At 26.5% G+C, this 25,569-nt stretch overlaps 1 long non-coding RNA gene across 1 annotated transcript; it reads right to left on the bottom strand.

The window, feature by feature from the left end:
- Positions 1 to 1,770: 1,770 nt before the first annotated feature.
- On the bottom strand, positions 1,771 to 16,166 carry LOC130899351 (uncharacterized). The gene is made up of 3 exons (XR_009060016.1): positions 15,365 to 16,166; positions 10,020 to 11,723; positions 1,771 to 5,334 (listed from the first exon to the last, which is right to left on the bottom strand). It is a non-coding gene; the product is annotated as an uncharacterized LOC130899351 (long non-coding RNA).
- Positions 16,167 to 25,569: the final 9,403 nt, after the last annotated feature.

Raw genomic sequence — 25,569 nt, 5'->3', positions numbered from 1 at the left:
GATTGTATGAATAATAATAAAAGTTTTAAAAATTAAAAATGAAAGATTAAATTTGCCAAATTTCTTGAAAAAGATAATTTTGATTAATAATTAATATTAACGAAATAGTAGGTCATAAAGAAATCTGTGTGTAATGTGTAAAAAATACCGGTGTGACCTAATAAGAGCGGTTGGATCGTTGATAGAAATTTCATGCACCCCACGATTTATTCTCTAGTCTAATCAGAGTCTTGATTGGAAAATTAGTGCGATGATTATTTATTACCAAAAGCAAATTACCAATTTGCCAAGTTGTTGAACATGTATTAGTTTTGGAAGAAACAACGCAACAATTATTACTCTGTCGCAATTATAAATACAGTGCGTGCATAAAAAAATAGGACGTGCATCATTTATGAACTTTGTGAATATAAAACAAATTTTCAAATTTATTTCAATATAATTTGAGAGGTTAATTGTTGATAGAAATTTAATCTGTCTAATATAAATCCCAAATTTCTCCAATATTTGAATGACAACTTCAGCAATGTCAGCGATAGGTGGTTAGGTTTCTTCTGTGATCTGCCATATTTCGTCCAAAGCTGTTCTCGGATTTATTTATCACAAGCCGCTATTTATCGTCTTTAATCTTTTAATTAATTCATTCTCCTCATTTATATGAAAATTCGCGTAAAAAAATGAATTAAACAGGTTCACCCTCCCTCATTCACATTTTTCTTCCTTAAATTCCAGTGTTTATTCCAAGATCCTAGTCACGTTTTTCACGCCACGACATGGTAAAAAACTTGTTTCACATGCTATACCCTTCAGTAAATGTTACGAAAAATGATGATAAAAAAACTTCCATTATCTTCAAGTCCGCACAATAGAAAGATGGAAGCTATAGACCGGCTGAAAACTGCTAACCGTCGAAACGAGACGTCACCAGACACAATTACCCGACTATGTACCTAAAAATCAAACAAGTACCAGCTCCAGCAGCTCAAAATCCAGAACGGCCTGTCAGTAAAGAAACGCAGTCAATGAATTTTTTTGCATAGAATGATGCACCAGCCCAACCACAACAAGATGTCGCCATTTTTTCTCCAATATTTGAAAAACAAGTTCAGTTTTTTCTAACGATAGATGGTTGCTTTTACTGCGATCAGTCATATTTCGTCCAAAGTTAATTCTCGGATGAATTTATCACAAGCCGCTATTTATCGTCATTATCTAGCCTTTTAATTAATTCATTCATTTATTTATATAAAAGTATAACTTACTGCACCCCAATATTTTATGATATATCCCAAAATTTTTTATGTATAATAAAAATGGTCGACAAGAATTTCATAACACAAGTGAGACATTAATTTTTAAAATGGAAATACCAGTCTAATAATAAAAAAAATATTCATTAATCCCTAATACCAAGGACTTTCCAATAGTTTAATTATCCCTATTTTTATTGGCTAGCAGGTAGGTAATTTTATAAAGGGGCGGATAAAATCGGTAAATTTTATGGCCGAAAAGTACCTGAACTGTATTATTCAGAATAATAAACATAAAAATAACATTAAAAATTAGTATTTTGTTGAGTTTCATAGTAAGCGGTTCTCTTCTGTTCATTATGCAAAAAGTGAATATAAAGACGAAAGTGTCGAGTCAAACGCGCCGCAGTTCATTTATGGTGAAAATATATAAGATTTAAAAAAAGTGAAATAATTTTTTTCAATAAATATTTTACAAATGAATATGATTCTGAAAAACTTAACTTAAGTGTTACTATTATTTATTTTTTTCATATTTTCCATTTTATCACAATATGCTATTCATTCTTGTGTTACTTCAAAAACATTTTTTTTGTCGACCATTCTAATTATTCATATTCAGATAAATTTTAAACATTAGTAAAAAAAATAGAAACTATAGAAATTAAACTCAATATAGGGATTTTTTACCAATCAATCTTGGACGGAAAAAACTATAAAAATCAAATTGAACATTTCTATAACAACCACCTCTCAAAAATAAAAAAAATATATTAAAAATGCAATATGAGACAATTTCTGAATTAAGAGAAATTTTGAATTTGTGAATTTACTTCTGGATTTGGATACAAGAAAATAATAAATTTTAATAAATTCTAACGATAGTTTAGAAAATATGTATTCTTAAGAAATTTCATACAGATATTATAATGAAAAAAATTGTAAGAACTCAAAACGAAGATGACAAGATCTTCTACGGGAAATAAAATGTATGAAAGTATACAGTAACAATGAATAACTAATTTCAAAATAACAATTGAAAATCTGGAATAATTATACAGTGAAAATTTAACATTTATCCACAAAATTGCACTTGAAATTTAAATATAAGAAAATAATTGAAGATTGAAAAAAAAATTAAAGAAAAAAAAAACAATTTTAAAATATCACAATTCCAGAAATAAAAAAATGAAATAAGTCCAAAAGATAAAAATATATCCAGAATATTATTTGAGAAATAAATTTTATATTCACAAAAATATTAAACATCAATAATACAAAAATGAAAATAGTAAAGACAGAAATTACTTACATTTGTAAATGATGCACTTCACAATTCACAAAAATTTTCAAAAGGATTTAGAATAAGTTACAACGTAAGCTTAAGCGCCGCGAAAATTTATAATGTAATGACATACAATGGATGAAAACGACGTTTTTATAACAGAGGCCCTTCTTCTTTCACCCAACTTTGTTCTCGGCCAATCGAAACAAGGGTTCGAAAGATGTAGCCAATCCCAACAAAGCGACCAGAACATGTGGGGTGGGGCATTTTTCATTCTTCTTAGTATTTTTGTGGTGAAAGGTTCAAAATTATGAACACCAACACCGTTTGTCCCAAAAATTAATAGAGAATATTCTACCTTTCAAAAATTTAATTTTATAATATTCTACATTGAAAAAAAAACAGTGTATAATAATTTTATAATTCAATTAAATGTTTCGGAGTTTACGTTAGATATTTATCACATGATTTTATATCTTCAAATTTCAAATTTTTAAGTCGATAATGGAAAAGAAGGATGAACATTTATACAAATGAAGATTGAGAAACTTAATTTTTTACACAAGTTTGCTTCCTATTTGATGGACTTTGGAAAATTTCCATTTCGTGAAAGGTATTTATTATTATTACATACATACTTTCTTCTGTTAACTTCACCAGAGAATATTAAAAAAGAATAGATGCAGTGTTTTTTAATGATATAAATTAGAAATAATTTACGTTTGAAAATATTTTCCAAATGGCTTAATTAATAAAATAGACTAGAAAATGATTTTTTTTTTCAAATGATTATTGAAGAAATGGAATTTTACTTTCGAAAAATTCAATTTTATAAAAATTTGTTTTAGAAAAAAACCATGTAAGATTACTTTGAAAAATTTTTCCAAGTCGTTTATATGATAAAATATGTAGTCTAGAAAATGATTTTTTTTTCAAATTATTATTAAAAACATGGAATATTAGTTTCGAAAAATTCAATTTTATAAAAATTTGTTTTAGTAAAAAACGATGTATAACTTTGAAAATTTTTCCAAGTCGCTTATATGATAAAATAGTCCAGAAAATGATTTTTTTTCAAATGATTATTAAAAACATGGAATTTTAGTTTCGAAAAATTCAATTTTATAAAAATTTGTTCTAGTAAAAAACGATGTATAATAATTTTCAAAATTTTTTCCAAGTCGCTTATATGATAAAATAGTCCAGAAAATGATTTTTTTTCAAATGATTATTAAAAACATGGAATTTTAGTTTCGAAAAATTCAATTTTATAAAAATTTGTTCTAGTAAAAAACAATGTATAATAACTTTGAAAAATTTTCCCAAGTCGCTTATATGATAAAATAGTCCAAAGAATGATTTTTTTTTCAAATGATTATTAAAAATATGGAATTTTAGTTTAGAAAAATTCAATTTTATGAAAATTTGTTTTAGAAAACAACGATGTATAATAACTTTGAAAAATTTTTCCAAGTGGCTCAATTAATAAAATAGTCCAGAAAATGATTTTTTTTTCAAATTATTATTAAAAATATGGAATTTTAGTTTCGAAAAATTTAATTTTATAAATTTCTGCATAAGAACAAAACAGTGTATAATAATTTTATCAATCAATTATCAAAGTAATCCACAGATCCGAAATTTACAATATTTTATATTTTTAAATTTCAGGTCCAGTTTGGGAAAGAAAGACGAAAATTTATAACAAATGAAATAGCTGTCGATATGAAGATTGGAAAACTTGATTTTTCACACAAGTTTGCTTCCTATTTGATGGACTTTGGAAAATTTCCATTCCGTAAAAGGTATTTATCATTATTACATACATACTTTCTTCTATTAACTTGATCAGAGAATATTAAAAATAAACAGATTCAGTGTTTTTTTTAAATGATTGATATATATTAGAAATAATTTACGTTTGAAAAAATTTTCCATTTAATTTAACTAACTTGAGCAGAAAACATTCAAAATTAAAAAAGAAACAGATGCAGTTTTCTTTTTTTAAGGGTTGATATGACTTAGAAACAATTAACGTTTGAATAAATTGTTCACAGTCGATTATAAAATAAAATGTCCAGAAAATATGTTTTTTTTTTTCGAATTATTATTAAAAAAATGTAATTTTCATCTCGAAGAATTCAATTTTATCAATTTCTGCATAAGAACAAAACAGGGTATAATTATTTTATCATTCAATTATTATCAAAGTACTTCACATATTCGAAGTTTACAACATTTTATATTTTTAAATTTCAGGTCCAGTTTGGGAGAGAAAAACGAAAATTTATAACAAATGAAGTAGCCATCGATATGAAGATTGCAAAACGGAATTTTTTACACACGCATACAAGATACAATAATTATCACACACATACTTTCAATTTACTTAACTGAAAAAAACAAACATAAAAAGACAAATTCATACGAATATTATTCTCCAGATATCTATAATTTTTTTTATATTTGTAAATTTAATTTGTAAAAAATTTATTACATAAAAAATTTTTTTTTCAGACAGGTTAAGTTTTGGAAAGAAACGTGACACAGAAAAACGATAATAGAAAATAGAATTTTACATGTATTCATATATTCCCCATGCAGCAGCATTTCCATTTTAGAAACACATATATTTGTAATTTAAAATACATATTTGTTACAAAAATTGAAGAAATATGTTTTATTGTTATTTATTCAACAATCACCTTCCTTTTGGCAAACCGCTTTATCGATTCGCACACTATATATTTTTCGTTTCGTTAACGGGTTAAAATTTTGCGTCGAATCGCGCACAAACACCTAAAACAAAAAAAAATAAATTCAAATCTTCCATTTTTTAAAATTGTTTGAAAAATAACCTGAGCGTTAATACGAAATCAAATAATTATAATACATAGATATTATGTTTTTTTTTTAAATTTCCGTTAAGCAATTTATTTAATCTATTTTGATAGACATTACATTTTGTCATTAGAGTTTTTGTTGTAATATCTAGTTGAATTAATTACAGAGCGTTCTTTTATTTACCGACGATTATTATATAAATTTACCCACACCTCTCAAAGAACTAAAAAAAAAAACCTCATCCTCATGTTTTTATAATTATGTTTCGCTTGTTCGAAATAATTTCAAATTATGGACCTCAAAGACATCTAATAAAAAATGTTTTTGATACGTTTTAAAATGAACCCCTAATATTCAAATTTTTAGCTGCATTGGCACACCCTGTATATCAATATAATTTTATATCAAATACAAAGAGAAGTAGGCACTTAAAAAAAATGTTTTCTACTGAAATTATTACTGAAAAGTAATGAAATACAACTTTTCAATAAGAGGTGGCGCTATTGGGTATTCGACCATCATCAACAGTTCGAAGAGTGTTTTTCAATTTTTAGACTTTTCTATTTACATTTTCTTCATAATTAAATCATTAACTCAATAAAAAATATGTTTCTACACTTCGATACAACTTTAGTTTTAATGAAAAAATAAATTAGTGTGAAAATAGCGGACGCCATCTTCCTTTCAGTTTTGTAAATAGGTGACAAAAAGTCGAGAGCCGAGACATACGAAATAGTAGAAATTAATATTAAAATAAGCTCAGTATGAGCTTCTCTGTAAAGATGGCGTTGCTAGTGCTAAAAATCTAAACCAAAAATTATTTCATTATTTCTTTAAACTTTTCATAATAGGTAATTGGTTTGTGGTTATTAAATTAAGAAAATCCAAAATTTTGAAAAATAAACCGTCAAAACTTAAAGCTGTGGAAGCTGGAAAGCAAACTTTGTATTCCAAAAACATAATATGAATAACCTTCCTAGCCTTCAGATCTGGCATCTTTTGAATCTTATGAAATTATAATATAATTTCATTTATCATCGTGTAGTTTAAAATAAGTGAAAAATTCGTCCCGCTCTTGCTCGCTCGCCGAAAGGAAATTTCCATGATAAATAAAACAAGGAAAATTATAATTGGTTCTTGGTTATTACAATAAGAAAATCCTGGATACAATATAAACATCATAATCATTAGAAAATAATAAGCATTCTCAATATACATCTAATAAGTAACACAAATGAAATCATTTCAATGAAAACTACGAAACTAACTGAACTTTCATTTCCCAAAATTTAACTTTTGTCAAACTGCTGATGGGATGGGTATCTTAAATTTTTATTTTGCCTTTATAATATATAACAATTTAATTTGGTGTAGAGATTATAAATATACAAATCCTTTCTTGGTATTCTATTGCAAATGAAATTTTTTTTACTGTATTTTTCAAATGATAACGCTTTGCAGTAACATTGAAAATATGAAAGCTACTACAGAAAGTTCGTATGAAAGTTTTACATAAAAGAATATTGTTACAATCCAAATAGAGTCATAGAATTAATTGATATATGAAATTGTCCGAAGGAATCTTGAATATTTGAAATAATTTTAAGTTCACAATAAAAATTTCTTATAGAATAACCATTGTTTTCCTGAACATATAACTATTGGCTAAAATTACTAATCAGGGAATAGGATTTCATATTATAATACATCTTAAGTGATTTTTTGAAAAAATTGAGAGAATGGAGCACGAAGAGCAACATTGGTGTTGCCGTATATACAGGATGGTTAGCAATTATATTTCAAAACATAATAGTAAAAGAATGACAGTATAATATTTATGCTGTGATTTGAAAATTTTTCAAAAATATTATGTGGTCCTCGTTCCTATCTTAGTATCACAAAAAAAAGTTTTCGCATCATTTTTCTTTCAAAAACTTACGAAAATATGGTATGGACACGTATATTCGAAACTATCTGTAACAATTTTCGGAAAATTCATAAACGGGAATTTTCCGTGAAGCTCGTTTTAATTGATTACCACTAAGATTACATCAAATTTGTTTTTCGCGCTACCGCATGTTTCAGTTTTTATAAGTGAATTTACATTCAAATTATAGAGAAGAAAATGGTTATTTTCCATATAAAGATACACCTCCATAATAATTCGGGAAATTTGAGGAAACCCCGCTTTATATTAAACTTTATCAGAATTGTTTGTACTTTCATATCTTAGTTTTTCCTACTACTTTGTTTTAAAGCCTTATTTTCAATTAATGATTACAAGTAATTTCAAATAAATATATTATTTGCTTGGTGAATGTAGAATTTGGACACATTAGTATCGGGCGGTTATCGTTCTTAAATAACGATTGAGAGGATATAAAATTTTGTAAAATAATAAACATGAAAGGATCAAAAAGGTTCCATCGAACGTGATGTTTCTAGAAAATATATAATTTTACATTTCGGCAACAATAAAAGTATAATAAAGTTGCATTCCCTGAAATAAGAAAAAGGAAGTCCATCATAAAATATTAAATTCTTTTAACTAAATAACGACATCAATAGAACGAACCTACCCGTATACTAAAAATAATTTTGGGTATTTTTGCAAACTCTGAAACGTGTATTTTTGAATATGAAATTTTGTAAAATAATAAACATGAAAGGATAAAAAAAGGTTCCTTTGAACGTGATGTTCCTCGAAAATAAATAAATTTAAATTTCGGCACCAATAAAAGTATAATAAAGCTGCAATCCCTCAAAATAATAAAAAGGAAGTCCATCATAAAATATTAAATTCTTTTAACTAAATACCGACATCGATAGAACAAATCTATCAGAATACTAAAAATAATTTTGGGTATTTTTGCAAACTCTGAAATGTGTATTTTTGAAAAAAATGTACAAGACTTTTATTAAGGATCATTGAGAAATAGCATTACTTGATCGTAATAAGAATACTTTTATTATTGATTTATTGACAATTAATTTGATTTGATATGGACATTTTGGACAGCAGATCATGTGTATAGGGTGAGTTACATGTTATAATTCAGTTGTTTCTAGTAAACAAACTGTGCACAAATTCAGAGTTTATTCATAATACGGTATATACCAAAATTAGTTGAACAAATCAAACATATGAATCACATTTTTTAATTTTACACGGAAACTAAAGTCAACTCTGAGAAAAGTTTCATTTACCATCAAGTTTAAAAACAAAGAATTGAGAAATTTTTACCAATAGAACAAAAAAATCACGAGAGGACACAGTTAGGTAATTACAGAGTAATTTATATAAGGGACAACGAGAGAAGAGTCCTTAATTGATTCACAAGAAAAATTAAAAGATGGGCTAAATACTTTGAAGGAATTTTGAATGGAACAGGAAGAACATTGTGGATCTCGTGAAGGAAACAACAATAAAGACATATCAGTGTGTGGTGCAGTAGTACAGCTAAGAGGTGGTGGAATATGTCCAATATTAAAGAAGAAAAAAACGAGGAGTGATGAAACCGAATTTTCATTAATAGAAATATTCGAATAGTTGTTTGAAAACAGAGTGTCCTTGTATGGACAATAATTAGGAATTCAATGCTGAAATATACAAGAATTTTTGTTTCGAGATTACTTCTAGTACAAATAACATTCATTATTTTCAACCATTCCAAAGTTTCTCGTCTCCCTGTAAATCTAAATAACCTACATATTTTCTAATTTATTCTAATTTCGTATAACCAAGTTATCCTAGTTGTAAATAAGTCATACCTATCTCTCAACTGATACTCCCTGTATATCTTTATTATCATTATCAATTTTCGTTTATTAGTAATAAACCCTCAACATGTATAGTTATTTTGGTATTATTACGAGTATGTATCTAGAATACTGCGATTTTAAAATTTCTCATAGTGTAGGGTGGTCCTTATCTCTTTAAGAATTCTGTTAAACGTAATCTCATAAATGCCAAAAATAAGATTGAAATGTAAATACACAATTCTTCGAACAAAGACAAAGCATCCAAGAAGAGGCTGCACGGTCATTTTTCGTTATCGGTATTAAACCCTCGATATAATGTAAACAAACAAATGTACAAACAGATAAAAAAGGTTCCTAAACTGCACCGCACGTGTTGTTTTTCAAATATATTATACCTCTTGTAAATTCTCGATAACCAATGTAGAAAAATAAATGAAGGATACTTTTAACAAAAAAAAGGGTGTAATGATGGTTCATAAATGATAAAAGATTTCTAAAATAAACATACCAGACTCCATAGTAGTAAACCATTAAAAACATTGAATTCTAAACAATCTACCTACACCTTAAGAATTTCTTATAGAATAACCATTGTTTTTATGAACATAAGATGGTTAAAATTACTAATCAGTAAAAAAGAATTCATTCAGATTATAAAAATCCTTAAGTAATTTTTTGAAAAAAATGAGAGAATTTTCCAAAATGAGGTTTAATTTTATGATCTTTGAGTATAAATCTTGCTTGGATACTAATTATACAGAGCGTTCATTACTTTTCAATAATAATGTTTGAAGATGGTATAAAAAAAATTAGTAATTTAACTTACTATGCAAATATTTTACGAAGTTAATTTGATACGTAAAATCATTTGTACTCACATAACTTTGTCCACATAGGAAAGCCTCCATATCCATTTTCCATTTCCATGATATCCATCACTTAAAACCGATTCGCGACACAGCGAAATCGATACCGAAAATTACGAATCACTTTTCCATATCGCGGCGGTTGCCTACCTCATTTATGACATTCATCACACAATCATCTCATTAACCCAACAGATTTGTTCTCAAAGATCAGGAAAATCTCAACAGATTACTCGGAAAGTCATTTGAATGGAAATCACATCTTCAAGTTACTTAATTATCTAATTATCATTTATATTGATCAGAAGGATCCATGTACTACTATTTCGAATCAAAGTGAATTTGAGGTGTATTCGAGCAATTCTATCATATGATTATCATCATAATTATTCATCAAATATTTACTGGACTTAAATGTGTTACAGTAAACGCTGAAAAGAATTGATCAATCCAAAATAACAACGTCAAGATTTTATTTGATCAGTATCATATAATGAGAAAAATTAGTTTTAGTCATAAATATTAACAATCTTCTGTTTGAATGTAAGGGAGTAGTCGAAATTTGGATATTTGTTAAAACTTTCTGAATGTTAAAAAAGTTATTCAAAAATAAATTCAATCTATTTTTCTTCAATAATTAAATCTGTAACTGTATTAATCTCAACAAAATATTCTTAGGATTCCAAAAAACACAAAAACCAACAACATCTGATCAAAGTTCTGCTCACTCAATAAATAACAAAAAAAATCATTTCAATCAAAATTTGATGCAATAATTCGGACCGAAAATTTCAGAAAAATTTGAATAAAAAGTTTTAATAATTGATTTTAGTATTTCCTTCATACGAGGTACATCCACAATTTAAGTTCCTTTTCTAACCTATATTTCGAATAGTCATAGGGGATGAAATTTTGGTATCTTACGATACCCCTAAGCAAATTTCGACACCTCGACAACTCATTTCCACCGTTTGCTCCGACGTTTTGCCGTTTGATTTAGGCACATGCGTGGAAATTAAGAAACAGGGCAAACTCCGAGGATTACTGTCAAATGGTTTTTGTTTTTTTTCACGATAATGCCCCATCTCCCACTGTGACGTGACAAAAAAACCGCTCCAAGAATTTGGCTGGGGTGTGTTTGATCATCCTCCGTATAGCTCGGACCTCACTCCTACCGACTTTCATCTCTTTTTATACCTGAAATCTCTCGCTAAAAGTTGAAACGAGCCGGAAGAACATGGAGGAGGCATACAAAAACAAGTGTTTAAAAAATTTTCGAAACTACATAGAAAATTAGGTTAACAGCATGAAAAATATGTTTTTTGACCTGCTCGTATGTTTTTTTATAACCAAATGGAACTTTCTTAGTGGATATTCCTCGTATATCATATTGAAATTGTGTTACATTCAATTTTTGGGAAAAATATCAATTTATCAGCATATATTTTGGAATAATGGATGGAGAAAAATTTATTTGATTTAAAATATTGGAAAATTTCATCGTACGTTTAAATGAATTGAATTATCTAGCAGTACCAAGTAGAAACGTAAAATATGTCGTTTGAAATATTTGTTATGAAAAATGGAAAACCATTTTTTTTGTTATTTATCCAACAATCAACTACTTTTTGGCAAACCGCATTATGGAACGTGCACTACATTTACCTTTTGTTTCGTTAACGTGTTAAAATTTCGCGTGGAATCGCGCACCAACACCTTAAACAAAAACATGAATTGTAATATTTTTTCTAAATACCCTTGCAATTAAAAAAGTACAAAAAAATTATGCAAATAGATTGTGGTCCCCTTTATTTATTCACGTCAAACCATTCAATCAAACACTATATTTATAAATAGATTGCCCCTGTATGTATAATAAATGAAAATTATGTAACAATATATTCAGAAAAAAACTTTTATTACTTCTTAAATCTGTCAGCCACTAAAATTTTTTCCCTCGTAAATATCAAGTCCACAATTTTTAGATGGTACCCGGTATTATAAATTCAAAGTTATATTACCCAAGATGTTGTAATTTATTCGACTTGAGTGAGTTAGTTATAAATGAAAATTATATCAATAAAATCAAATTTTCAAAATGAACTTCACAAAAAATATCCGTGTTGTAAGCAAAAAAGTAAAAAATCACCCAAGTAATCACATTTGTCGAATTCGCCTTCGTGGTTTTCAACAAAATATAACAAGAAAATTTCTCACGGAAAATTACTTTTTCACTAAATTTGCGATTCTCAAATCAAAATTCCTACAAAATTATACAAAATCATTCTCGATAAAACTATATTTTAAAATAAAATTCTGTTCGCTTCCGAATTCCAATTATACAAAAAATTCCTTTTTTGTTTCAAAACTTGATTTTATTAGTTTTTTTACAACTAAAAGTTATTTTTTTTTATTTTTTGTTATTTAACAGAAATTTTTTTACCAATTATGATATACAGGGTTTTACTCAAGTATTTGTATTTTACGATATAATATTAGAAAAATATCAATCATATATATGTTTTCTAGTAGTTTTCCAAAAAAAATTCCGTTCTTACAAACACACACACACACACACACACACACACACACACACATATATATATATATATATATATATATATATATATATATATATATATATATATATATATAGGGTGAGTGTTCTATATTTGAGATATAAAACAAAATCATTTTCGTAGCTATTTGAACATCAATCACGGTTACAATCTAAACTTATCTACAGGACATCCCCAAAATAATCAATCAAACCAAATAGACGATCTTTAACTAATTATTGAATCATTCTAAAAGGATTCTAATATCTCATGATATCAAATTAATTTTACCAATTCGTGTATAAATGTTTTTTTATCTAATTATTTATTTTTGTCTTTTAACATAATATAGATGTTGAAAGAGTTACACAGAGTGTACCAAATAATAATTATTGTCATTAAAAATCATATTTTGAAATTATCTCGAACTATACAGAATGTTGCAACTCCTTTACTTATAAGTTTACGTATAGGGAATACTAAAAAAATTTACAAGAAGATAAATTACCGTGTGATACATTCGAAAGAAGAAATAATATAAGAATTTCAATTTTAGGCTCACTTTGTATATAAAATGACAAATAATTACAATTTAATCGACTACGATGATATTGCATCTTATCAAGAAAGTCAGTTAAATTCTTTTACTTAACTTACAATAAGTTACAGAGGGTTCTTTTATTTACCTACATCTCATATAAATTTGTATACAACTCTCAAAGTACTCAAAAAATTTTAATCTCATTTTCAAAAAATTATGTTTAAGGCGTTCAAGATAATTTCAAAATATGGACCTCAAATAAAACTAATAAAAAAATGTTTTTAATACGTATTAAAACGACCCCCTAATACTCAACTTTTTAACAAAATTGGCGCACCCTGTATATCAATATAATTTTATAATGGAAACAAAGAGAACTAAACATTTAACAAACAATGTTTCCTAATGAAACTAATACTCAAAATTTATGGAGCCGAGCTATTCAATAAGAGATGTCACTATTGGGCATTCGACCTTCAACCACTGTTTGAAGAGTATGGGGTTCAATTTTCTAGAATTTTTTAGAATTTATGTAGAATACAAAAAAAATATAAGAACTTTATCTGATAATGAGATAATTTTTTGTAAAGGATTATTTTGCAAAACCGTTTTTTTTTACGATTTAAAATAGTAAAACTATGAGAAATTTTCATTCCAGCTATTTCTACTACTTTTTTTATAAATCCGCCGTAAAATGGAACATTTTGAGACCAAGATTATTAAAATCCATCCATTTTTCGATTTTCTAGAGCCAAAAAACCAGGTGACCGTGAAAGTGTATAATTACCAAGATCTCAACATTGTAGTTGTGATATTTCCAAAAAAAAAAAGGTGGAGTGAAAATAATGTTTCATCACTAAAATGCATCTTACTTACATACAAACAATCATCTTCTATATATTATTATTATTAATATATGTAGATTAGAAGTACTTGAAACAATAAAATAAAACATTTTAGCAAACCCAGACACATGGTAATTTACACAAAACTGACTCATACCTTTCATGTCGAGTTGAAAATTTTAACAAATAGAACATTTCGTGAAAAAAAATAATCATATATTTGTTATGTTCAATTACTTTCGGGACATCCTATTTGCCAAATAAAAATATACATATCCTACGTCTTCGTTTTTCGAATTAGTAATTTCATTAGTGATTACAAGTAGGTACATGAAAATGTTTATTAAGTAAAGAAATATCGTAGAATTTATATAGTATTAAATTTATTTCAAGTTTAAAAATTTCTGTTTCATTTTCTACGCAGTAATAAATAAAGCCTTTATCAAGTGCTAAATTTTGGATACATTTAGAATATGAATAACAAAAAGAAACATCTAGAAGAGGTATATCAGTTTGCTTAAATAAACAAAAAAGGGTGGTTGGTTTTTGAAGATATATAATACCTAATTTCACTATAGATCATTGGAACAAATAAAAAGTAGGTAGTAGAGGGTTATTTTTCAATAACACATTTATATTCTTGATATAACAAATGTAGCAAAAAAAACTAAATTCTTGGAATGATAAAGAAAAGGTCTGAGAAGGTTCCACAATTTATCAAAATATCGATCATAAATATTACATTTGGACCATAAAATAAACATAAGATTTTAAAAATAGAATAACAATCCCTCGGAAGATATTGAAATATCAAATCTAAAAAATATCTTCCACCTACCTACGAATTATTGTACCCCGAGAAGCTCATACAAGAAATTAAATAATTGAAAAGTGGATATTGAAAGTTTTGACTGAACAGTTTTCAAAATGCAAATCAGTCACCTGAAAAAAATTCTTGATAATTTCATTAGCTCAAAATTTTTTCTATTTGAAAGAACAAAGATATTGAAGCAGCAAAGCACTAAATTCAAACAACAAATTATCTTCTCTTTCCTATACCTACCAATTATTGAACAAGACGAAAAAATACCAGAAAAAAAATATTTGAAACCTTCACTTGGAAAATTTTCTATGAAACAGAAAACTCAATTATTATTTTAGTAACAACTCTTTAGCTAATTATGTATTGAGTATCTATCAATCAGAAAAAAATATGTGAAAAACGATTAGAGTTTGTTTTATTAAAAGATCCCCAGTATAATGCGCTTGAAATTTCAAAGTTCCAAAAGAATGGCCGCATATTACCGATATATAAAAGAAAATAGTTTTCCCTTCATAATCTGTGACCAAATGACAAGAAATATTTTAAGTAGTAAATTTAAAATCATATTAATAAGACAAAAAATCACTCACCAGTTCACAAATGAGGAAATGACTATCTTGGTAGTTAAAAATTTTCTGGGTATCCATGATTTTCACCACACAATATTGTATTGAAGCACGGAAAATTCTTTTAATGTTTATTTTCAATCCGTTTCACGAAAATTTTAAATTAAAAACTATTTTCTATCGATATACTGAAAATTTCCAAAGTTTCCATTGAAAATTTTCAACATTAGTCACATTTTTAAAACTAGAAATCGAAAGATTTTTTTGTCGTTATTAAACAGATCCGATATCTCTGTATTTTATTTATCTAATAATAACTATTTTGTATTACAATCGATATAAGGTGTTTTAATATTAATATCTATATATATTTTTATATGAAAAAACACATTACAGTTGAAAAGATTTGACGTGAACAATAATTGAGTCGACCTACAAAGATGGCCGACATGCTGTCCAGACAGACAAAGATAAACGAACTTTTTGATGCTATATTTTAGATTATCGTTTGTTTAATGTTTATAAGTAAATCAATAATTCACACAATTCCAAATTATCTGAAGAAAATGCTTAATTTTCATTACTTTGAAAATATTAAAAAAAAATTATAAAACCTTAGCATTCCATAAAATGTAATACACTGAATTCGTTCATTTTCCTGGAAACTTTAATTGGACATATTTCGTTAATTTTTACATAAAGAGAATTATATCTTACCTATATCAATAAGAAAATAGTTTTCACTTCACAATCGAAAACAAAATTACACGAAATTTTACGAATAGAAAATTTAGCATCAAATATGTCTGCCCGAATTTGTAATACTGTCAAAGTTTCATTATCTAAATAATTAAACGCATTGTTTAAAGCTTGCGACTTCAACATTCACAGTGCGCAGGTCAAAAACAAGTCTAGACATTCGCAAAGAATTCGAAATGGGACAATGATCTGAGAAGGTGTAAAGTTTTGATTTATTAAATAATAAGTAATTAAATATTACATATTTTGTTATATAATTTCCATATTGAATAAAATAGTGTTTTCAAAGATAAAATAAATAAAGCAATATAAAGCAAGATATATTTTTAATAATATTTCTAAGAAAGTTTTAAATAATTAGTGATAATAGATATAATACATACAATAAAACATGGCATAGATTTAATTATTACAATTCACAATAACTTAATATTATTAAAAGGCTATATAAGTAGAATTTATGGGCAGCAGACAATAGTAATTTTCTTTTGGGAATCTTTATACTTTTAATGTTTTACGACATACCTTCGTTTTTCGAATTAGTACTTTCATTAGTTATTACAGGTACATGAAAATTTTATATATTAATTAAGGATCGTAGAATTTGAAACAATGTTACTGAAATTTATTCCAAGTTCCAAAAAATTAGCTGCATATGTATAAAGTACAAAACAAATCTTTTTTGTTATCTTGATATTGAGAATTCTGTGATTTTAAAACTTCCCATAATGTAGGGTGGTCCTCATCCTATTGAACGTTATATTTCCTATGAATATCAAAAATCAATTCCAAATGTAAAGTAAATAAAAAATTCTTCAAACAAAGACAAAGGTAAGTAAGAAGGACCATGCACGTGTAATTTTTCGGAGTTTCCAGTAATAAACCCTCAATATATGTTGTATTATTTTAATTAATTATCGAGAATACTGGAAATTTCTCATAGTGTAAGGTGGTCCTTAACTCCAAATTAAATAAAACAATTAGAGAGAATCGTAGTGAACGCCATATCTACGTTTTCGAATTAGTAATTTTATTATTGATTATTGGTAGGCATATGAAAATGTTTATTAATTGAAGAATGTAGAGTTTAAAACAATGTTATTAAGATTTATTTCAAGTTCCAAAAAATTACTGCATATGTATAAAGTACAAAACAAAATATTTTTGTTATCTTGATATCGAGAATTCTGTGATTTTAATATTTTCAGTTCCTATAGTGTAGGGTGTTCCTCATCCCCAAATATATTTCCTATAAATATCAAAAATAAATTCGAAATGTGAAGTAAATAAGAAATTCTTCCGACAAAGATGAAGTCGTCTAAAAAGGGGCTGCACGGTCAATTTTCGTTATCGGTATTAAACCCTCAACATGTATAGTTATTTTGGTATTATTACGAGTATGTATCTAGAATAATGTGATTTTAAAATTTCCCATATTTGGAGTGGTCCTCATACCCAAATTAGACAAACATTCACAAAGGATTCTGCCGAAAGTTATTTCATATATATTAAAAAAAATATATTCCAAATGTTAGGTAAACAAGAAATTCTTCGAACAAAGACAAAGGCATCCAAGAAGGGTCTGCACGGTCATTTTTTGTTATCGGTATTAAATCCTCGATATAATGTAAACAAACTATTCTACAAACTGATAAAAAGTGTTCTAGAACTGAACCGCACGTGTTGTTTTTCAAATATTTTATACCTCTTGTAAATTCTCGATAACCAATGTAGAAAAATAAATAAAGTCTACTTTCAACAACAAAAAAGGGTCTAATAATGGTTCTTAAAAGATTTCTAACATAAACATACCAGAATTAAAATATTTGGAACCCTGAAGTTTTTTTTGGTACAGTTTCTTCAAAAGTAATGTTTTGTAGTTATCGAACTTGGTGGGCTTTTATATTCTTTTTCCTATTACTATCGATCTGCATTCGAAATTCTTTATAGACTTGTTAGAATTTGCACATTTAAGCACTTTGGAGAATAAATACTGCGATGTCGATTAAATAACACTCATCTTTGTTGAAAATTCGTAAGAAAATTAAATTATTATTTTAGAATCAATCAATTTTTATACAAATATGAAGAAAAATGCTTTAGTTATTAGATTAATAAGAAGAGAAAAGAATTTTTTGTGTATAAAATGTGAGAAGCGATTCTAAACAAATGAAGAGGTGATGACAAAAAGTTTATTAAATGAAGAGATAATTTCTAACAGTAACTGTTTCATTGGAAAGTCATATTTTCTCCGTGTATTCATCTTATAGAATGATTTGAGATTATTTCTATATTGTTTTCAGTAAATAAAAAGTGTGTACAAATAATTGATTCCGCACTAATACAAAATGATGATGGTTATTAAAAAAATGATCTCTATTTCCTCCAAAATAAACACCCCCACTTTGTAACATAGCTGCAATAATATAATCAACGATTTTCTCCAAATTGGATTTGAATGGAAGAAGAAGATGCTTTATTAAACGACTCAAAAGATCCTCAGTTTGTGAATCCTCGAAACTTGATTAATTATCATATTGTTTTTACAAGTTTAAACAAACTTAGAGTTTAACAAGAAAACAATTATAAATTAGAGAAGAATTTTTGAGACTTATATTATTTTGGAGAGACGGTAAAAATATCAGCATTTTCTCAAAATTTGATAATCAAGCTTGCCAAATATGATAGTGAACTATTTTCTTTTGGTCAGCTCTATACAAAATGTAAAACGGTCCGAACCCATAATATTTATTACTTTATTATTTTGTTATCTGTACATTTTGAATGGGTCTTATTGGAAAAATCCATATCTTTACCTACTACTACAGCAATAAAACATCTTGTTCACAGATGTGAGAATATTTTTTCGAAAGGGCGTAATGGACTATAACTATAGAAGCCTACGACATTTTTTACAAATTATTAATATGAAATATAAACTAATTTATTTACAAATTTTAACAAAAATGAATTTTCATATTGCCATGTCTTGATACTTGGACAACTTGTTTTATAATTTTGAATATACTCAAAAGAAAAAGATATTTCGATTAAATATAGATGGAACCTAAATTCACCACTCTTCGAATACAGAGTGTTCTTGTGTGAACAATAATTAGAAGTTAAATGCTGCAATATACAAGAATTTTTGTTTCGAGATTACTTCCAGTACAAATAACATTCATTATTTTCAACCATTCCAAAGTTTCTCGTCGCCCTGTAAATTTAAATAACCGACATATTTTCTAATTTATTCTAATATCGTATAACCATGTTACACTAACCTTTTCTAACCTATATTTATTTTCCACAAATAATTAGATATAAGTCTTATTTCTAAACTGTTACTCCATGTATAAATTATTATTATTATTATTATATGTAAAAAATCAATCAATAAAATCGTAGCTTTCGATAAAATGTAATTAATTGAATTCACACAAACTTTAGATGGATAATTCTTGTTGATTTTACATAGAGAGAATTAAATCTTACCTATATCAATAAGAAAATAGTTTTTACTTAACAATTTAAAATGAAATTTGACGAAATTTGACGAATAGAAAATTTACATGTCTGCCTGAATTAGTAACGATGTCAAAATTTCACTATTTAAATTATTAAATGCATTGTTTAAACTTATTGATGTCAACATCGGTAGTCAAAAACAAAGCCACGCCACGAATACGAACATCAAAGAAAAACAAATCACTTTTAATGTTTATTTCCAATCCGTTTCACGAAAATTTTAAAATAAAACTATTTTCTATCGATATACTGAAAATTTTTAAAGTTTGCATTAAAAATTTTCAACATTAGTCACATTATTAAAACTATAAATCGAAAGATTTTTATGTCGTTATATATATATATATATATATATATATATATATATATATATATATATATATATATATATATATATATATATATATTTTTATATGAAAAAACACATTACAGTTGAAAAGATTTGATGTGAACAATAATTGCGTCGACCTACAAAGATGGCCGACATGCTGTCCAGACAGACAAGGATAAACGAACTTTTTGATGCTATATTTTAGATTATAGTTTGTTTAATGTTTATAAGTAAATCAATGATTTACACAATTTCAAACTATTTGAAGAAAATGCTAAATTTTAATTACTTAGCTTTCGATAAAATGTAATACACTGAATTCGTTCATTTTCCTGGAAACTTTAATTGGACATATTTCGTTAATTTTTACATAAAGAGAATTATATCTTACCTATATCAATAAGAATAGTTTTCACTTCACAATCGAAAACAAAATTACACGATATTTTACGAATAGAAAATTTAGCATCAAATATGTCTGCCCGAATTTGTAATACTGTCAAAGTTTCATTATCTAAATAATTAAATGTATTGTTTAAAGCTTGTGACTTCAACATTCACAGTGCGCAGGTCAAAAACAAGTCTAGACATTCGCAAAGAATTCGAAAGGGGTCAATGAGCTGAGAAGATGTACAGTTTTGATTTATTAAATAATAAGTAATTAAATATTACATATTTTGTTATATGATTTCCATATTGAATAAAATAGTGTTTTCAAAGATAAAATAAATAAAGCAATATAAAGCAAGATATATTTTTAATAATATTTCTAAGAAAGTTTTAAATAATTAATGATAATAGATATAATACATACAATAAAATATGGCATAGATTTAATTATTACAATTCACAATAACTTAATATTATTAAAAGGCTATATAAGTAGAATTTATGGGCAGCAGACAATAGTAATTTTCTTTTGGGAATCTGTATACTTTTAATGTGTTACGACATATCTTCGTTTTTGGAATTAGTAATTTCATGAGTGATTACAGGTACATGAGAATGTTTCTTAATTAAAAAACGTAGAATTTAGAACAATGGTACTGACTAAAACAATTTCAAGTTTCAAAAGAATGGCTGCATATAAATCAAAACATTTTTGTTATCTTGGTATTATTTTTGCTGTTTATCGAAAATACTGTGAATTGAAAATTTCCCATGGATGGGGGGTGGTCGCCATCCCCAAATTAGATAAACAATATCAGAAAATATTCTATTAAACGTTATGTTTCTCAGGAATATCATAAGAATAGCTGCATATGAATCAAAACATTTGTGTTATCTTGGTGTAGGGTGGTCCTCATCTCCAAATATCAAAAAGATTCTATTGAACGTTATATTTCCTATGAATATCAAAAATAAATTCGAAATGTAAAATAAACAAGAAATTCTTTCAACAAAAACAAAGACATCTAAGAAGGTGCTGCAGGGGCAATTTTCGTTATCGGTATTAAACCCTCAACATATATAGTTATTTTGGTATTATTACGAGTATGTATCTAGAATACTGCGATTTTAAAATTTCTCATAGTGTAGGATGGTCCTTATCTCTTCAACAATTCTGTTGAACGTAATCTCATAAATGCCAAAAATAAGATTGAAATGTAAACACACAATCCTTCCAACAAAGACAAAGCATCCATGAAGGGGCTGCACGGTCATTTTTCGTTATCGGTATTAAACCCTCGATATAATGTAAACAAACAAATGTACAAACAGATAAAAAAGGTTCCTAAACTGCACCGCACGTGTTGTTTTTCAAATATTTTATACCTCTTGTAAATTCTCGATAACCAATGTAGAAAAATAAATGAAGGATACTTTTAACAAAAAAAAGGGTGTAATGATGGTTCATAAATGATAAAAGATTTCTAAAATAAACATACCAGACTCCATAGTAGTAAACCATTAAAAACATTGAATTCTAAACAATCTACCTACACCTTAAGAATTTCTTATAGAATAACCATTGTTTTTCTGAACATATGATGGCTAAAATTACTAATCAGTAAGAAGGAATTCACTCAGATTATAAAAATCCTTTGAAACAATTTTTTGAAACAATTGAAAAAATTTTCCAAAATGAGGTTTAATTTTACGATCTTTGAGTATAAATCTTGCTTGGATACTAATTATCCATAGCGTTCATTACTTTTCAATAATAATATTTGAAGATGGTAAAATTATAAAAAAAAATTAGTAATTTGACTTACTATGCAGATATTATTTAAGTTTATGATTTAGAGTTAGGAAGTTAATTTGATACGTAAAATGATTTGTACTCACATAACTTTGTCCACATAGGAATGCCCCCATATCCATTTTCCATTTCCATGATTTCCATCACTTAAAATCGATACGCGACACACCGAAATTGATACCGAAAATTCTTCAAAGTTTGGGAAAATCTCAACAGATTACTCAGAAAGTCATTTGAATGGAAATCACATTTTCAAGTTAGTTAATTATCTAATTATCATTTATATTGATCAGAAGGATCCATGTACTACTATTTCGAATCAAAGTGAATTTGAGGTGTATTCGAGCAATTCTATCATATGATTATCATCATAATTATTCATCATTTATTTACTAGACTTAAATATGTTACAGTAAACGCTGAAAAGAATTAATCAATCTAAAATAACAACGTCAAGATGTTATTTGATCAGTATCATATAATGAGAAAAATTAGCTTTGGTCATAAATATTAACAATCTTCTGTTTGAATCTAAGGGAGTAGTCCAAATTTGCGACATATTCTGAGTAATCTGAGTAATAATTTAGAGAATAAACTTGCTTTAAACACGAGTGAATTATGAATTTTATGCTCAAATGAAATATTTAAATTTAACATTTCAAAAGATCCCTAAAGATTTCGAAAACATTGTTTAGTAAATATAATTGGATGTTTGTTAAAACTTTATGAATATTAAAAAAATTATTCAAAAATAAATTCAAACTATTTTTCTTCAATAATTAAAATCTGTAACTTTACTAATCTCAACAAAATATTCTTAGAATTCCTAAAAACACAAAAACCAACATCTGATCAAAGTTCTGCTCACTCAATAAATAACAAAAAAAATCATTTCAATCAAAATTTGATATAAAAAAATATAAAATAATTCGGACCGAAAATTTCAGAAAAATTTGAATAAAAAGTTTTAATAACTGATTTTAGTATTTCCTTCATACGAGGTACATCCAAAATGTAAGTTTCTTTTCTAAGTTGCAATAAAGACCTATATTTCGAATAGTCATAGGGGATGAGATTTTGGTATCTTACGATAATTATGTAACAATATATTCAGAAAAAAACTTTTATTACTTCTTAAATCAGTCAGCCACTAAAATTTTCCGCCTCGTAAATATCAAGTCCACAATTTTTAGATGGTACCCGGTATTATAAATTCAAAGTTATATTACCCAAGATGTTGTAATTTATTCGACTTGAGTGAGTTAGTTATAAATGAAAATTATATCAATAAAATCAAATTTTCAAAATGAACTTCACAAAAAATATCCGTGTTGTCGAATCACATTTGTCGAATTCGCCTTCGTGGTTTTCAACAAAATATAACAAGAAAATTTCTCACGGAAAATTACTTTTTCACTAAATTTGCGATTCTCAAATCAAAATTCCTACAAAATTATACAAAATCATTATCACTAAAACGATATTTTTAAATAAAATTATGTTCGCTTCCGAATTCCAATTATACAAAAAATTCCTTTTTTGTTTCAAAACTTGATTGTTGTTGTTGTTTACAACTAAAAGTTTTAAGATTTTTTGTTATTGCGAGGACCACATTTTTTTTTTCTGAAATTATTTTTACCAATTATGATATACAGGGTTTTTCTCAACTATTTGTATTTTACGATATAATATTAGAAAAATATCAATCATACATATGTTTTCTAGTAGTTTTCCAAAAAAATTCCGTTCTTACAAACACATTTTTTTGTAATTATTTTGCAAAATAGATTATATATATATATATATATATATATATATATATATATATATATATATATATATATATATATATATATATATATATATATATATAGGGTGAGTCTTCTGTATTTGAGATATAAAAAATATTCACTTTCGTAGCTATTTAAACATCAATCACGTTTACAATCTAAACTTATCTACAGGAAAATAATCAATTAAACCAAATAGACGATCTTTAACTAATTATTGAATCATTCTAAAAGGATTCTAATATCTCATGATATCAAATTAATTTTACCAATTCGTGTATAAAAGTTTTTTTATCTAGTTATTTATTTTTGTCTTTTAACATAATATAGATCTTGAAAGAGTTACACAAAGTGTACCAAATAATAGTTGATGTCATTAAAAATTATATTTTGAAATTATCCCGAAATATACAGATTGTTCCAACCCCTTTACAAACCAAACATATTAAATTGATAGATAGGAGCCCTTTATAGTACACCGGATTGACCACATTTTTTGAAGAAATGGTAATAATTAGGGTTTACAATAAATTTTAGCAATTTTCTTATAAATTTAACGTATAGGGAATACTAAAAAAATTTACACGAAGATAAATTACAGTGTGATACATTCGAAAGAAGAAATATAATGAGAATTTCAATTTTGGGCTCACTTTGTATATAAAATAACAAATAATTACAATTTAATCGACTACGATGATAATGCATCTTATTAAGAAAGTCATATAAATTCTTTTTCTTAAATTACAATAAGTTACAGATAAGATAATTTCAAAATATGGACCTCAAATACAATTAATAAAAAAATGTTTTTGATACGTATTAAAACGACCCCCTAATACTCAACTTTTTAACAAAATTGGCGCACCCTGTATATCAATATAATTTTATAGTGGAAACAAAGAGAACTAAACATTTAACAAACAATGTTTCCTAATGAAATTAATACTCAAAAATTATGGAACCGAGCTATTCAATAAGAGATGTCACTATTGGGCATTCGACCTTCAACCACTATTCGAAGAGTATGGGGTTCAATTTTTTAGAAGTTTCCATTCATATTTCCGTTATGGTGGACACATTATTCTATAAAAATATGTTTCTTCACTTTAACACAACTTTGGTCTTAATAAAAAAATAAATTGGTGTGAAAATAACGGACGCCATCTTCCTTTCAGCTTTGTAAATAGGTGACAAAAAATCAAGAGCTGAGACATACGAAATAGTAATAACTAATATTGAAATGAGCTTCTGTACATAGATAGCGCTGCTAGTACTAAATATCTAAACCAAATTCACGTTTTGGAGTTTTTGTAAAAAGAATAAGTGATGCAATTTGCTAATTTATGTCCCGAGTAAATACTATTGATTTCGTTACTCGGTTAAATAGATACGTAGAAGGAACTCACCACAGAAATTTCCATATCTCAATTTTTTGAACTTTTTTTTATTTGAAAAACTTCAAATACAAAATTTTTAAAAATAAACCTTCAAAAGTTATAGCTGTAGAAACTGCAAAGCAAACTTTGGTATTCTAAAAGCATAATACGAATAACCATCCTAGTCTCAGATCTGGCATCTTTTGAATTTATAAAATAATTTCGTTTATCATTCTACT

The sequence above is a fragment of the Diorhabda carinulata genome, chromosome 11, assembly GCF_026250575.1.
Source record: "Diorhabda carinulata isolate Delta chromosome 11, icDioCari1.1, whole genome shotgun sequence".
Classification (NCBI taxonomy): Eukaryota; Metazoa; Arthropoda; class Insecta; order Coleoptera; family Chrysomelidae; genus Diorhabda; species Diorhabda carinulata.
The sequence above is the reverse complement of the archived record's forward strand: the minus strand, read 5'-3'. Positions and strand labels throughout refer to the sequence as shown.